Source organism: Cydia splendana, chromosome 15, assembly GCF_910591565.1.
Source record: "Cydia splendana chromosome 15, ilCydSple1.2, whole genome shotgun sequence".
Lineage (NCBI taxonomy): Eukaryota > Metazoa > Arthropoda > Insecta > Lepidoptera > Tortricidae > Cydia > Cydia splendana.
Genome location: NC_085974.1, coordinates 5,083,568 through 5,096,433, shown reverse-complemented (window position 1 = coordinate 5,096,433; position 12,866 = coordinate 5,083,568). Strand labels below are relative to the sequence as shown.

General features: G+C 38.6%; 1 protein-coding gene and 2 long non-coding RNA genes across 3 annotated transcripts in view; 2 read left to right on the top strand and 1 right to left on the bottom strand.

Annotated features, from left to right (window-relative positions):
• The window catches only part of LOC134797578 (uncharacterized), a 407,161-nt gene that overhangs the window by 221,419 nt on the left and 172,876 nt on the right, over positions 1-12,866 (top strand). The gene's annotated exons all lie outside the window — the stretch shown is intronic.
• LOC134797580 (uncharacterized) overlaps positions 1-12,866 on the top strand; it is a 182,560-nt gene that overhangs the window by 118,329 nt on the left and 51,365 nt on the right. The window lies entirely within an intron of this gene.
• The window catches only part of LOC134797574 (low density lipoprotein receptor adapter protein 1-like), a 79,839-nt gene continuing 70,040 nt past the window's right edge, over positions 3,068-12,866 (bottom strand). The window contains exon 7 of the mRNA XM_063769863.1: positions 3,068-3,279. The gene's annotated coding sequence lies outside the window, so the exon portion shown is untranslated. The remainder of the gene's footprint in view (positions 3,280-12,866) is intronic.

Genomic DNA, 12,866 nt, shown 5'->3' with positions numbered 1-12,866 from the left:
TATTAAGCAGATGGCGCCAGCATAGCTTGCCCTGTCAATCCATAGATTTTTTTTTTTATCGAATATTATGCTTAGGATACCAGCCCTCATAGAAAAAGGGATGATGGCGCCATCTATGCAAATCTTTTTTGGCAGTTGCCAACCCCATTGTAGGTAGGTACAATAATATAAGTGTGTCAGCGACAAAAGTTAGGTGTACTAAGCGGAATTGTTTCCCAAAATGATTTAATTATGTGGAGCCCGGGCTGATTCCAAAAATGCCGAGTTTGCCCTCAGGGCTGGAAAGGTCAGATGGCAGTCGCTTTCGTAAAAACTAGCGCCTACGCCAAATCTTCGGATCAGTTGTCGAGCGGAACCCTCTATAGCTCTATAGCCTCATAGAGTCCTGAATTTTACTTTATTCTATTAATTTGACTACTCCTCCTTGACCACGTAAAAGTGCTGCTGCTGACGGTACACAAAGTGCTTTCCAATCTCGGAGTAATTAACAATGGAGCCGCCATTAACAGGCGTTCCCCTTTGTCGAAAATAGGCGGCCAATGGTCAACCACATGTCAACCATATGTATGGACTGACGTTTATCTGACATGACGTACCTATACATTTGATGTGCCCCTCCCCCGCAAAAAACGGCAGACTATTTTGTACCGAAAATTTTAGACATGGCGTCTCCGTTGGTTATATCCTCTGAGTTTCCAATGGTGGTCCTGCATATTTTACATTTTATTTTAATATGTTGTATTACTTTTTTTGCGTTTCTGGAAGTCTAAGACGGGATAACGCCGGTCACAAATTGATTTGAAAAGACGACTTTGTAGATGTTTTATTTAAATATTTTAGGGTTCCGTGAAGAGCTGAAAGGACTGCAGAGAAAACAAACGACGCAATCAATAACTTCAAGTTATGTACTCGTAGGTAGGTAAGTAAGTAAAGTTTTCGGGTGGCTGGTAGCTCAGCCCTCAGCCTAAACATATACTAGGAATCCTCTAGATGGAGTTTAGAGCAATTATTTCATGAATCCGATGCTGCCAAAAATACGGGGGTGCGGGGGACGAGGTGAGCGAGGTCCCGTGCGGTGATTGGTCCGTTCAAAGACACGGACGTCACACAAAGACACTTTCGTCTCGAAAATGGAGTAAAACTACCGTATTTGTGGCAGAGGGGGTAGAGCTACTATGCTCAGTCTGGAGGATGTCTTGTCTGTGAGCCTAAAATACATGAAATTAGGTGCTTTGTTCCGACTAATGTAAGATGTTGGTAGGTTTACCACTTACTTGTAAATATTCACATTTGATGTAGGTACACTAGGACGCTTTTTTTTCTCCTATTAGAACGAAAAAGACATAAAATTAAAAATTACCTAATTTAAAAAAATTTAGTGCACAACTTTACATAAAATGATCCACCTATAAGTGCGATCGAGATTAATGTCAAAACAATATCATGTTTTCAAAATCACAATGTGCCTCCTTGGAACTCAAAGTGCAAGTAATGGTAGGCTACTGTCGTGTTATTATATTTTCCGCCCACTCAGATCAAGCCATACAAGTTAACGTGAAATGTCACCGACACCGTAGTACGACCAAGGACCAAGAGAGGCCTTTACTAAAGCGTTTAGCGAATATTCTTTCAACCAAAACATAATTTTATATACAATAATGGAACGAGATGATATAAGGTAGACTGTAATTGTAGTACAAAGAAATTAGAGCGGGTAAAATTTTACCTACAATTCTACTTGCTATATTTTAATGAAAACAAGTATATAAAATGTTCATGCTAAGTTTCACATAATTTAAGCATGTCGTTTTAAAATGACAACTTCGATTGTATGGGAGCGGCGTTTTGGCGGCGGGATCGTATGACTCTTAGGGACGTAAAAACAGAACTACACATTTCAATTTTCCTGATTGGAACAATGGAATGAGCTCCGCTAAACGCTCCACTCGTAGCATCAGTCTTAGCACCAGAGATGCGTTTACACTATTGACATATGTCGATCGCTCTGAACTTTGTAGAATACTTCTTAGATATTACTTAGAGCTTTTTATTATGTAATTTTCCTTATTGTATGAACCTGCATCGAATGAGCTCCGCTAACCGCTCCGCTCGTGGCCTCAGCCTAAGGACCAGAGATGCGTCAGCAAGTATCCCAAGGCGAGACTATGAACGCATTGCTATTGTCTTGGCCTAAATGGTATGCGGATTTGTACTTACACTGTATGACATATGACGAGCGCTTTGAACTTTGTAGACTACTTATTAGATATTAGAGCTTTTAATTTTGTAATTTAATGTAGGTATTAATTTCTACTTACAGTCGTCGCCTATTAGATAGGAATAGTAGGTACCTAGGAGACCAAGTGGCCAGCACTACTTATATATTGATGATAATTATAATAATATTGGTTGATTTATATTCATTTCAAGGTATTGCCTGCCGCCTGCCTACTGTGCGCTGTTAAAGAGTCCTGTAAGGAGTGTAAGGGCATATTCCACGACCCACGTGTATAGTCCAATCCAAAAAAGTGTACTTAGGTCGAATGTAATAAAATAACACTAATAAATTATTATAAATCAGGCTCGTATTCCGGATATATGAGAGATTTACATTAATTCAAATTGACAAGTGATACCGCTAACCGCATCCTCCACGATAGACCGATTAGGATCTCATCACGACTCGACGACATCGACATCTGTGATATATCGAATCGGACAGTTTAGCATAATCACCTTAGCATATGTAGCGGTATATCGTTACATATGTATATTTATACCTATTATGCAGACATTAATCTTAATTAAAGCCCCATTTAGACGAATCAAGAACTTGCATACGATTTTCGTTAAATTGCGGTATTTTGAATTCATTGTACTCTGTAGTTAGCAATGTATCAAATATTTCATGCAAGTTCTCGCACCATGTAAATAGGGCTTAAGGCTAGGAGCGGGCGTTCATACATTTTGATAGAGTTCAATGTATCATAGAGTAATATAAGTAAAGAAAGAGTGGTTAACTCCATTCATCAGTTTTCTTACCAAAACTCGTTATTTCGTAGTCGACATCTAACGTCAAGTAGTGGAACTATTAGTACCCCTACTTGACACAAGATGTCACAAGTGTAGCTACTGACGAAAAATGTAATACTAAAACAATTTACAACTAATCTTATAAGCAGAAGGGGTTAAAAATAGACTTCCAGTTAATCCGGTTATAATATTAGCTGAAAATTGTTGAGCATTAGAGTTTTCGTTCGCCGAGACATCTATTGTCAACTAGCAGTACTGATAAATTCCGCTACATGACGCTAGATGTCGACTACGAAATAACGCGCGTTTTGCTAAGAAAACTGATGTATGGAGTTACCACTCTTTCTTTACTTATATTGCTCTATAAATATATGTACACTTTAAACACTCGCTCCGCTCACTCGACGCCCGCTGCCCGCTGGCGTCCGTACCGCAACCTTTCAATTAAGTTTCAAGAAATAAAGAATATCAATTCAACATCAATTAAAATGCGATGTCGGATACGGATGTTAATAGCCTAATAAGTTCAACCTTAATTTCATTTTAAATTAACGGCAATTAGGTCTATGGTTCGTAAACCTCGCATTCTCAAAGAATCCGGTAGCTCTATTTTTTTACTTTGTTTCTATCAGATAGAGACAATTATAACCTCCATTAATTAGTTCTTATTAGTTTTTATCTTAATATGTTCTCCGATTTTCAAAGGCCACTGGGCCGATTTGGATTTTTTTTTGTTTATAAGGTTAGGGTCTGATAATGGTATCTTGGAGAAATCGAGGGAAAACTTCAACTATTATAGGTACACCTATACTGAGACAAAAAACTAACAAAAACACACTTAGAATTACAAAAATAAAACTTAATCCGGGGACAAGGAGAGTCAACTAATAGGAACAAATTGACTTTTGCAATTTCCATTTAGTAGGAAATACAACGTCTATATTTGTAATTTGAAGTATGCTAGAGTAATTTCAGAAATTTGGTTTTGTTATTCCGAGAGGTGCTTTAGCAATATCGGAGGTGATGACGTCATGGGTGAAAACTAACCATTTTGTAATTCTAAGCGTGCTTTAGCAATATCGGAGACGATGACGTCATAGGTTTTACTAAACTGTACTGCGATTCCAAGCTAGCTGTTGTTATTCTAGAGATAATGACGTCACAGGCAAAAACTAAACTGTTTGCAATTCCTCCGCCCCTAGCAAACGGGCGCCGCGAGAGCATGTCGCGCGCGTGGTAGCTACCCGTCTCTATTTCTGTCTGTATGAATAAAAAAGCATTTGGTAGTATATCTCTGTACTAAAGAGGCACTATAAAAGCCTGTCGAGATATTCTACCCATTCCTTTCTTATTCATACAGTCAGAAAGAGACTAGTAGCTATTACGCGCGCAACATGCTCTCGCGGCGCACCTGTGCTAGGGAGGTTGGAATTGCAAACAGTTTAGATTTACCTATGATGTCATTATCACTAGAATAACAACAGCTAGCTCGAAGTTGCAGAACAATATATTCCTGTAGACCCCAACTACACAGGAGGTCGCGGGTTAATATGTCCATGGCCCACAATATATCCTAAATTTATTATTTAACTTAAGTATGTTTTAAACAAAGAAGACACGAGACACGCCCGCCCGACATCCGACACAATACTAACTCTAACCAAATGAACGTAGCAAGTAGTAAATTTTACTAAAATCACTAACATTCGTTTCGCTGTGTTGGTATTACAAAACTCGTTTAGTGATTGGTACAACAATGAACATAAACACAACAAGTCTATCTACTAAATACCAGTAAACTTTGTAATGTCGCTATAGTAACAACTGAATTGTTATTTTAAATGGGGTAATGTTATTCTCTCGAACTCGTTTTTTAGATATTACAAAACTATGTAAGTGAGACATTTACTAAAATCATAACTTGAAATCACAGATGATTTTTCCAAAAATCACAAACTTTACTAGTAAAAATCGGAGAATTTTAGTAGTAATAAAAATGGATTGTAACAAATACTGAACTTTGTTTAATGCTCCATTTACTAAAGTCTGTTTGCTGAAATTAGATTTAGTATTACTGAGCTGTTTGTAGAAATAAATAAATTTTACAGAAATAGTGAAACTTCCATGATTACTACTAAAACTTCATTTTTTCCCCCAGTACAGAACTGTTTATTAATTCCTGGTGATGATTTTTCTCTCAGGACAGTGTTTTCTATACTCGCGTATTTTCTGTCGGTAGGCGAAACTTTATGAAGTGGAACTCCTGACGAAAACCATGACCTTATGGCATAGGTAAGGTGCTGTTCGAAGTCTGTTGAACCTTTCAAGTATTTCTACCTCTTTTCTTTGACACTTATTTTCTGTTCGGGGGTCTAATGCATTCATTCTAATCTTTATTTCTAAGGCCACTGCATGTTTATCATAATATAACGGCAACATAATTATATAAATAAGGTAAACTAGCTAATTATATGAAGATGCACTGTGAAACACTATACCTACTAATTAATGTAAGAGAGGAATGTCGATGTAGACGGCCAACATTCCTAATAAAGCTTTATTCATACTTTATTATAACTCAGCTATACATGGCCCGAGATGATTATTAATAGGCCTTCTTGGATGTGCGAATTGAGTTATAAAATAAAATAATTAGTAATAAATTTACTAGGTAACTATACTCTGTATCTTACTTAAGTACTTAAATAAAGTAAACAAATAATTTGTAAATTTTCGGGTTATAATTATAACATTTAAATTGATTAACCAACCAAATACAAAACTACTTGGATCTGTCACTGAACGACCTGACTTTAACCTACATTATTTGATCATGTAATGTTTTCATCTAGATTTTGTTTACTCTTTTTTAAATACCTAAAGATACAGACTATAGATAGAAAACTTATCTCTGCAGATACCTACCTATTATAATATGCAGGTTCTCCTTCACTAAAAAAAAAGCAAATTAAAATGTGTGTAGGTATTGTGTGAATAAGTCCCCAATTCATAATTAAGAGGAAAGGGGACGGCCGCTTCTCCATACAAACGTAGTCCCCATTTTCCTCTCTGGATATTGACATTTTGCAAAATATTTTTGTATAACTTGATGTATATTAACCATAGCTATGCCCCTACGATTTTTTATTATTGTAAAAATTAGGAGCGAAAAACAGGTTTCACATAAATTTTAAAATGCTCCTAGCTTTTAAAATAAATAAAAATTCAAAAAAAACTAACGTAGGGGCATAGCTGTGGTTGATATACAACAAATTGTGTCAAAATATTTTCAATAATGTTAATATCCAGAGAGGATAATGAGGACTACGTTTGTATGTAATTTTATTTATTTTATTTGTATGTCTTTCCCATCACGGAACAATGGTGTTCCGGACCTTTGGGAGGCGTGCGCGGAGCCGAAGCCAACACCTAGAAGCCCTTTTGACACTTTAATGAAATGTAAGGGGTACACCGAGCGGATGCTGCCCTTGCCCGTGTCATGGGACGCACGCAGAGGCAGCACCCGCCAGGGTGTAAGGGCTATTGAGAGTTGATGGAATCTAAAATGTTCTAGGTTATTGGGTGAAAGCGATGGACTAAGTACTGAGCTATGGGGTAAAAAACCGGACGCCTGCCTAATAAAACGATATGCAATTTTATTTCCGGCAGACGGTGACTCGCCCTCACAAGATGGGCCCTCACAAAAAGCGACATCTAGGATGGCTCAAGAGCAACACCGGTGTGAGCGGCTCAGGGGTGTCGAGAGGTGTGCGCCGCTTTCTACCTAGTGGCTGTTAACAGCCACTGTGCCAACTCGCGTCTTATGCATATTTCACTTCCACCCCTGGAGCTTATAGCTCTAACGACTCCACTCTGGCCGGCCGGCTAAGGCAAGCCAGAGGCAAAGAATCCTGTCCCACCCACCCTCCTTGCGGGTAACAGAACTCCCCAGGAGCACTCGGGTACGTGAGGTCGCTAATCCCCAACAGCTCGCCACAAGCTGCCCTGCGTTGACTGATGGCACTGGTAATACCAGCGGGCGATGGGGTCGTCACATCCCTACGCCTTATTTTATTTATTACTAGCTGAGGTACCCGGCTTCGCTCAGGGAGCTGACATGAGAATCGTATAGTTGACCGTGAGAACAGCATAGGCAATAGGGATAACTGGAAGTGTTAGTCGAGAATCTCCTGAGAGTATGAAGGCTTCGAATAGTCCACAATGTTCTAGAACAGTGATTTTCAAACTTTTTGGTGTCACGGCCCTTTATGACCACTAAATTTTTTTCGCGACCCCTTAGCCCCGTTTCTACGTTTTTCTATCTATATAGTATGTGCGGAAAGAGAACAGTCGTGAAATGTATGGGATCCCATACATTCTACGGCTCTTCTCTTTCCGCACAGTCCATCAATGGTCGATATCAAAACAAAAAAAAGCCGGCCAAGTGCGAGTCGGGCTGGCAACAAAATCACGTTTGTTGTATGGGAGCCCCACTTAAATATTTATTAAATATATTCTGTTTTTAGTATTTGTTTTTATAGCGGCAACAGAAATACATCATCTGTGAAAATTTCAACTGTCTAGCTATCACGGTTCATGAGATCCAAAAAAGCGAGGAATTAATTCCCAGCAAGCTGAAAATCATTTTAATACCTTCATTTGGTCCTAAATGCGAATAATCTGAGTTTGCTCCATCCCAGGAGGTGTGGATAAATTTTGGAAGCCTTGGGAGATACATTTTATCTTGGATTGACAAAACCACTCGAAATAGAAGGAACCCACCGTCAAAATTAATGTTACTAAGTTGTTGTGGATCAGACACTGGTAAAAATAATTCGGGTTTTAACACGATTTTACCAAAAATAAAACAACCACCACTGGCCACTTTTTACAATGTTTGACTAGGTAGTAATTCATATTAAGGTACTTTTCGGATCCTCAGATATCAATTTTTATCGTGATTAGAGCAATATTTCCGTCGGAGGTACCGTTTTTGAATTACAAGCAAAAAACTGAAGAAGGGCAGCAATTTTTCCACAACTCCTGGAATGGAGCAAACTCGGATTACACTAATTTAGAACCAAATGAAGGTATTAAGACGATTTCCAGCTTGCTGGGAATTAATTCCTGAAAAAAATCTAATTTCACGGGCCTAACAGAGCTTAACTTATTTAACTGTTTATTAAATATAGTTTACCTGTCTAATAATGTTTTGTTTTATTGATATGTACGTTAACGATCATTAAATTTTAAAAGATTGGATTATTTTTAAGTAAAAAAAATGAAATCTGCTTTCCATAAGTTTCTTTCAACGCTGAGCTTCGCGACCCCCCTGGACAAGTGCCGCGACCCCCCTGGGGGTCGCGACCCACACTTTGAAAAACACTGTCCTAGAATATTCCACAGCATTTGAGAATGCTCTGGAACACTCAACAATGATCAGAGATCCTAGGCTATTTACGAATATTTGACAACATTCAAAAATATTCCGGAATGTTCTCGAACATTCGAACCTCACAACTGTCTTGCTTTAAATATTTACCCATACCAATAGGTAGCTTCAACCCTATACATAAGGCTTCGAATCGTCCAGAATATACCACATTTGAAAGTGTTCCGGAACGTTCCACAATGATCTGGTATCCTGTATTCTAGGCTATTTCCGAATATTCGTCATCATTTCAGAATATTCCGGAATGTTCTTGAACATCCGAAACTCACGACGTTACCACAATAGGTAGCTATGATCCTACAAAAAACCTTCGAATGTGCCAGAATATTCCACAATGATCTGGAATGTTCTCGAATATTCGACAACATTCTAGAATGTTCTGAAATACTGTGGAATGCTCTCGAATACTGTAGAATGGTCTGGAATGTTCTAGAAATGTCTAGCATCCGATACCCGAGACGGTTTCGAATGTTCCAGAATATTCCACAGCATTCGAAAGTGTTCTGGAATGTTTCACAATGATCTAGAATGTTCTCGAATATTCGACAACATCCCAGAATGTTCTAAAATGCAGTGGAATGCTTTCGAATATTCTCGAATGGTCTGGACTGTTCGAGAAATGTCTAGCCTCCAATACTCGAGACGGCATCGAATGTTCCAGAATATTCCACAACATTCAAAAGTGTTCTGGAATGTCCACAGTAATCTAGAATGTTCTCGAATATTTGACAACATTCCAGAATGTTCTAAAATGCTGTGGAATGATTTCGAATATTCTCGAATGGTCTGGACTGTTCGAGAAATGTCTAGCCTCCGATACTCGAGACGGCATCGAATGTTCCAGAATATTCCACAACATTCGAAAGTGTTCTGGAATGTCCACAGTAATCTAGAATGTTCTCGAATATTCGCCAACATTCCAGAATGTTCTGATATGCTGTGGAGTGCTCTCGAATGTTCTAGACTGTTCTAGAAATATCTAGCCTCCGAGACCCGAGACACCTCACCAGGTACAAATTTTTGTAGGTATATATTTCACGATCTATTTTGAACTTTCCCTTATTAAGTTAAGGTTCAAAATTCAAAAACAAAAACAACTGCTTCAGGGTCTCAGAGGGCGAAACTTTCAGCCCTTATATCTTCCAAAGCGCTCCCTTCAGGTAAAAAGGGAAAACTTCTTCATGGACGGGAGATAGAGGGCTACCACCCCATACCATATAGCTTCCTTGATTGTATAGGGACTCATTTCTGAGTTTTAGCGGCACGCACATTGTACACTTTCTTTTATTATATATATTGATTAAATTGTTGATTTGTATTTTAAACATGACATTTTGCTCTTTTGTTCATTTGTGATATTTTTATCTTATTCGACATTTTAATTACAGTTAACAAATTATTTATGTTGACATCGACTTTAATGTTAACTTGGTTTATATTCAATTGTTTGACATGTTTTTCTTTGTACATGACGATCCTTATGGGAGACACAATTTTATTAATCTCATTATTTTTTATTTTAAATTTATAATGTAATTTTTGACGATCATGATGAGAAGATAAACATAATTTTGACGAATGTAGCAAATTTATAGTGTATCTTGAAGTAAAGAAATCTAATCTAATCTAATCTATGAAAAGGCATTTCGCGCGGGTCCACCACTTTCGTCTTAAGTGTCTCATAAAAAACAAGAGGCCGGTACTTAGTTGCCTATTAGGTACTTAGTTATTTTTTGGTACACTTTTGTTCATTGGATTGTGCATGAGCTGACATGTCAGTATGGCTTAGTATCGCAATATAACGTCTTCGCTATTTTAGTGTGACTCTGTTTGAATCAGCACAATGTTGTGAACATGTTAAGATACTATTAAGACGTATATATATGTGTTTAATGTAAGTTACAAAGAAAGCTGCCCCTTAGATTATTCCCAGCGGGTCGTTATCGATGTTTCCGCTGGAGGGCTACACCGACGCGAGTGCGCGTTTCCCATGAGAAGCGGGGAAAATTTCCCGATAGCGAATATGTGCAACCATTCTAGGGCTCAACGGGAGTGGCGAATCGATATCTAGCTGTAGCGTAAATAATTGTTAGGCGCTAGTTCTTCATTTTTTCTTCTACAGTGGGTATGCGCCCACTGTTGGGCATAGGTATGATACGCCTCTCCAATTCACCTCCAAGCAAACCGATTTGCTGCTTCTCTCCTCCAGAGTGGGCCTGAAATCTTTTTAATGTCGTCCTCACATCTGGTTGGAGCTGTGTGATACCGTTAGAATTCATGAATACGACAGAATGAGTCTGTCAGGTTTAGAGTATAAGATTTTCCATCAGTTATATTTTTGTTTATTTATTACCTAAACGGGATATACCTTCCATTACGAAAGTCGGTTTTTTTATTCGATACTTGTCTATACAATTTCATAACATATCAACACATCATTTACCAGCGCTATAGAACCAATTGTTTATGTTCGTAGAACGTCATATAGGTACCTATTATGTTGCGAACGCAACCTTTATTTGTATAATACAGTAACTAAACGCAGCCGTCGGGCTCGGCTAGTATTTGGAAGCTTTTTCTAAAGCACCAATAGGAGCGCTCCACATATTATGTATCGCGGCCAATTAGAGGCACCCAAATCTTAACCACTATTTTCGTACATTCAAATTATGCAAATCACTCTTTCATCAGCCTCCATACGATTACCACACCACCTTTACATTTAACCGTTTAGTCAAGGAACCCTTGTAAAACCAGTACCTATTGAAATTATAATAGTTTACTTCAAATCGAAGCTTTTTATTTGAGTCGTCGAGATCCTGACCTGCACGGCGGCTACATATGAGTCTTGTGACATTACAATTCATTCACTTCATAGTAACTATACGACGACCGTAAACTGCTACGTTGCCAACGTAATAAATACATCTATGCCGCCTTGTCGCATAGATCTTACCAACATACCTATTCCTGCCGACATCACATTGGCAGACCCATCATTTTATGAGCCTTCCGCTATCGATATTTTAGTCGGGGCGGAAATATTTTGGGACGTCTTAGGTACCGCGCGTATTAAGTTAGGTAAAAATAAACCTCAATTACGCGAATCATCTTTAGGTTGGATCGTGTGTGGCTCCATACCTGCCTACAACAAAAACACAAACGAATCTTATTTTTGTTCGTTCATCACACATAATGATGACACTAATCTCACTCGTTTTTGGGAATTAGACTCGGTGTCTTCTACACATTGCATGTCTTATGAAGAGCAAGCGTGCGAAAAATGTTTTTTAGAAAATACCATTCGCGATCAAGATGGCCGCTTCGTTGTGACATTACCTTTAAAAGAGTCACCGGAAGTACTTGGCGACTCATATCAAATGGCCAAGCGCCGTTTCTTGGTATTGGAGAAACGGCTCGCACGCGACGCTGCCTTCAAAACCTTATATTTTGATTTTATTCGCGAGTACATCGACTTAGGTCATATGAGCGAAAATCAATCATCATCATCATCATCTGCGCCATCAGAAAAAGCATTTTTCTTTCCACATCATGGAATTTTGCGCTCTAGCACAACTACACGTTTAAGAGTCGTCTATGACGGTTCGGCTTCCACGACTAGCGGCAAATCCTTCAATGACATCCAAATGGTTGGCCCGACTGTTCAGGATGACCTTCTGTCAATCTTATTACGCTTCAGGCAACATAAGTATGTTGTCTCAAGTGACGTAGAAAAAATGTATCGAGCCATATTAGTACAGCCTTCTCAACGCTCGCTACAACAGATCATCTTTAGGTTCGATCCTTCTGATCCCTTAAAAACCTACAAATTGAACACCGTCACTTACGGGACTGCGTGCGCACCTTACCTTGCAACTAAATGTCTTGTTTCTCTTGCCGATGACTGCCAGGACGCCCGAGTTAAACGCGCGATACAGCACGACTTTTACGTAGACGATTTTCTCAGTGGCAGTGACTCCGTAGAATCATTGGTTGAGATTAGTAAGGGTGTAGTCACAACGTTACAATCTGCGAAGTTTAACTTGCGTAAATGGCAATCAAATTGTCCTGACCTTTTAAAATCAATTCTTGAACATAAAGAGGATAACAGCAAAGCTCTCAACCTTGATAGCACGTCGCCTTGTAAAACCTTAGGTCTGTACTGGCAAACAGGAACAGACAAACTTCTATTTTCTATCGACATCAAAATTCCTAATAAAATCACAAAAAGAAACATCTTGTCTGTCATAAGTCAAGTGTTTGACCCACTAGGTCTCGTCGGGCCGTGTATAGTGGAAGCCAAAATCATATTGCAGCGTCTTTGGCTGTTAAAGTGCGAATGGGACTCTGAGCTCCCATTAGACATAAAAAATGAATTTCT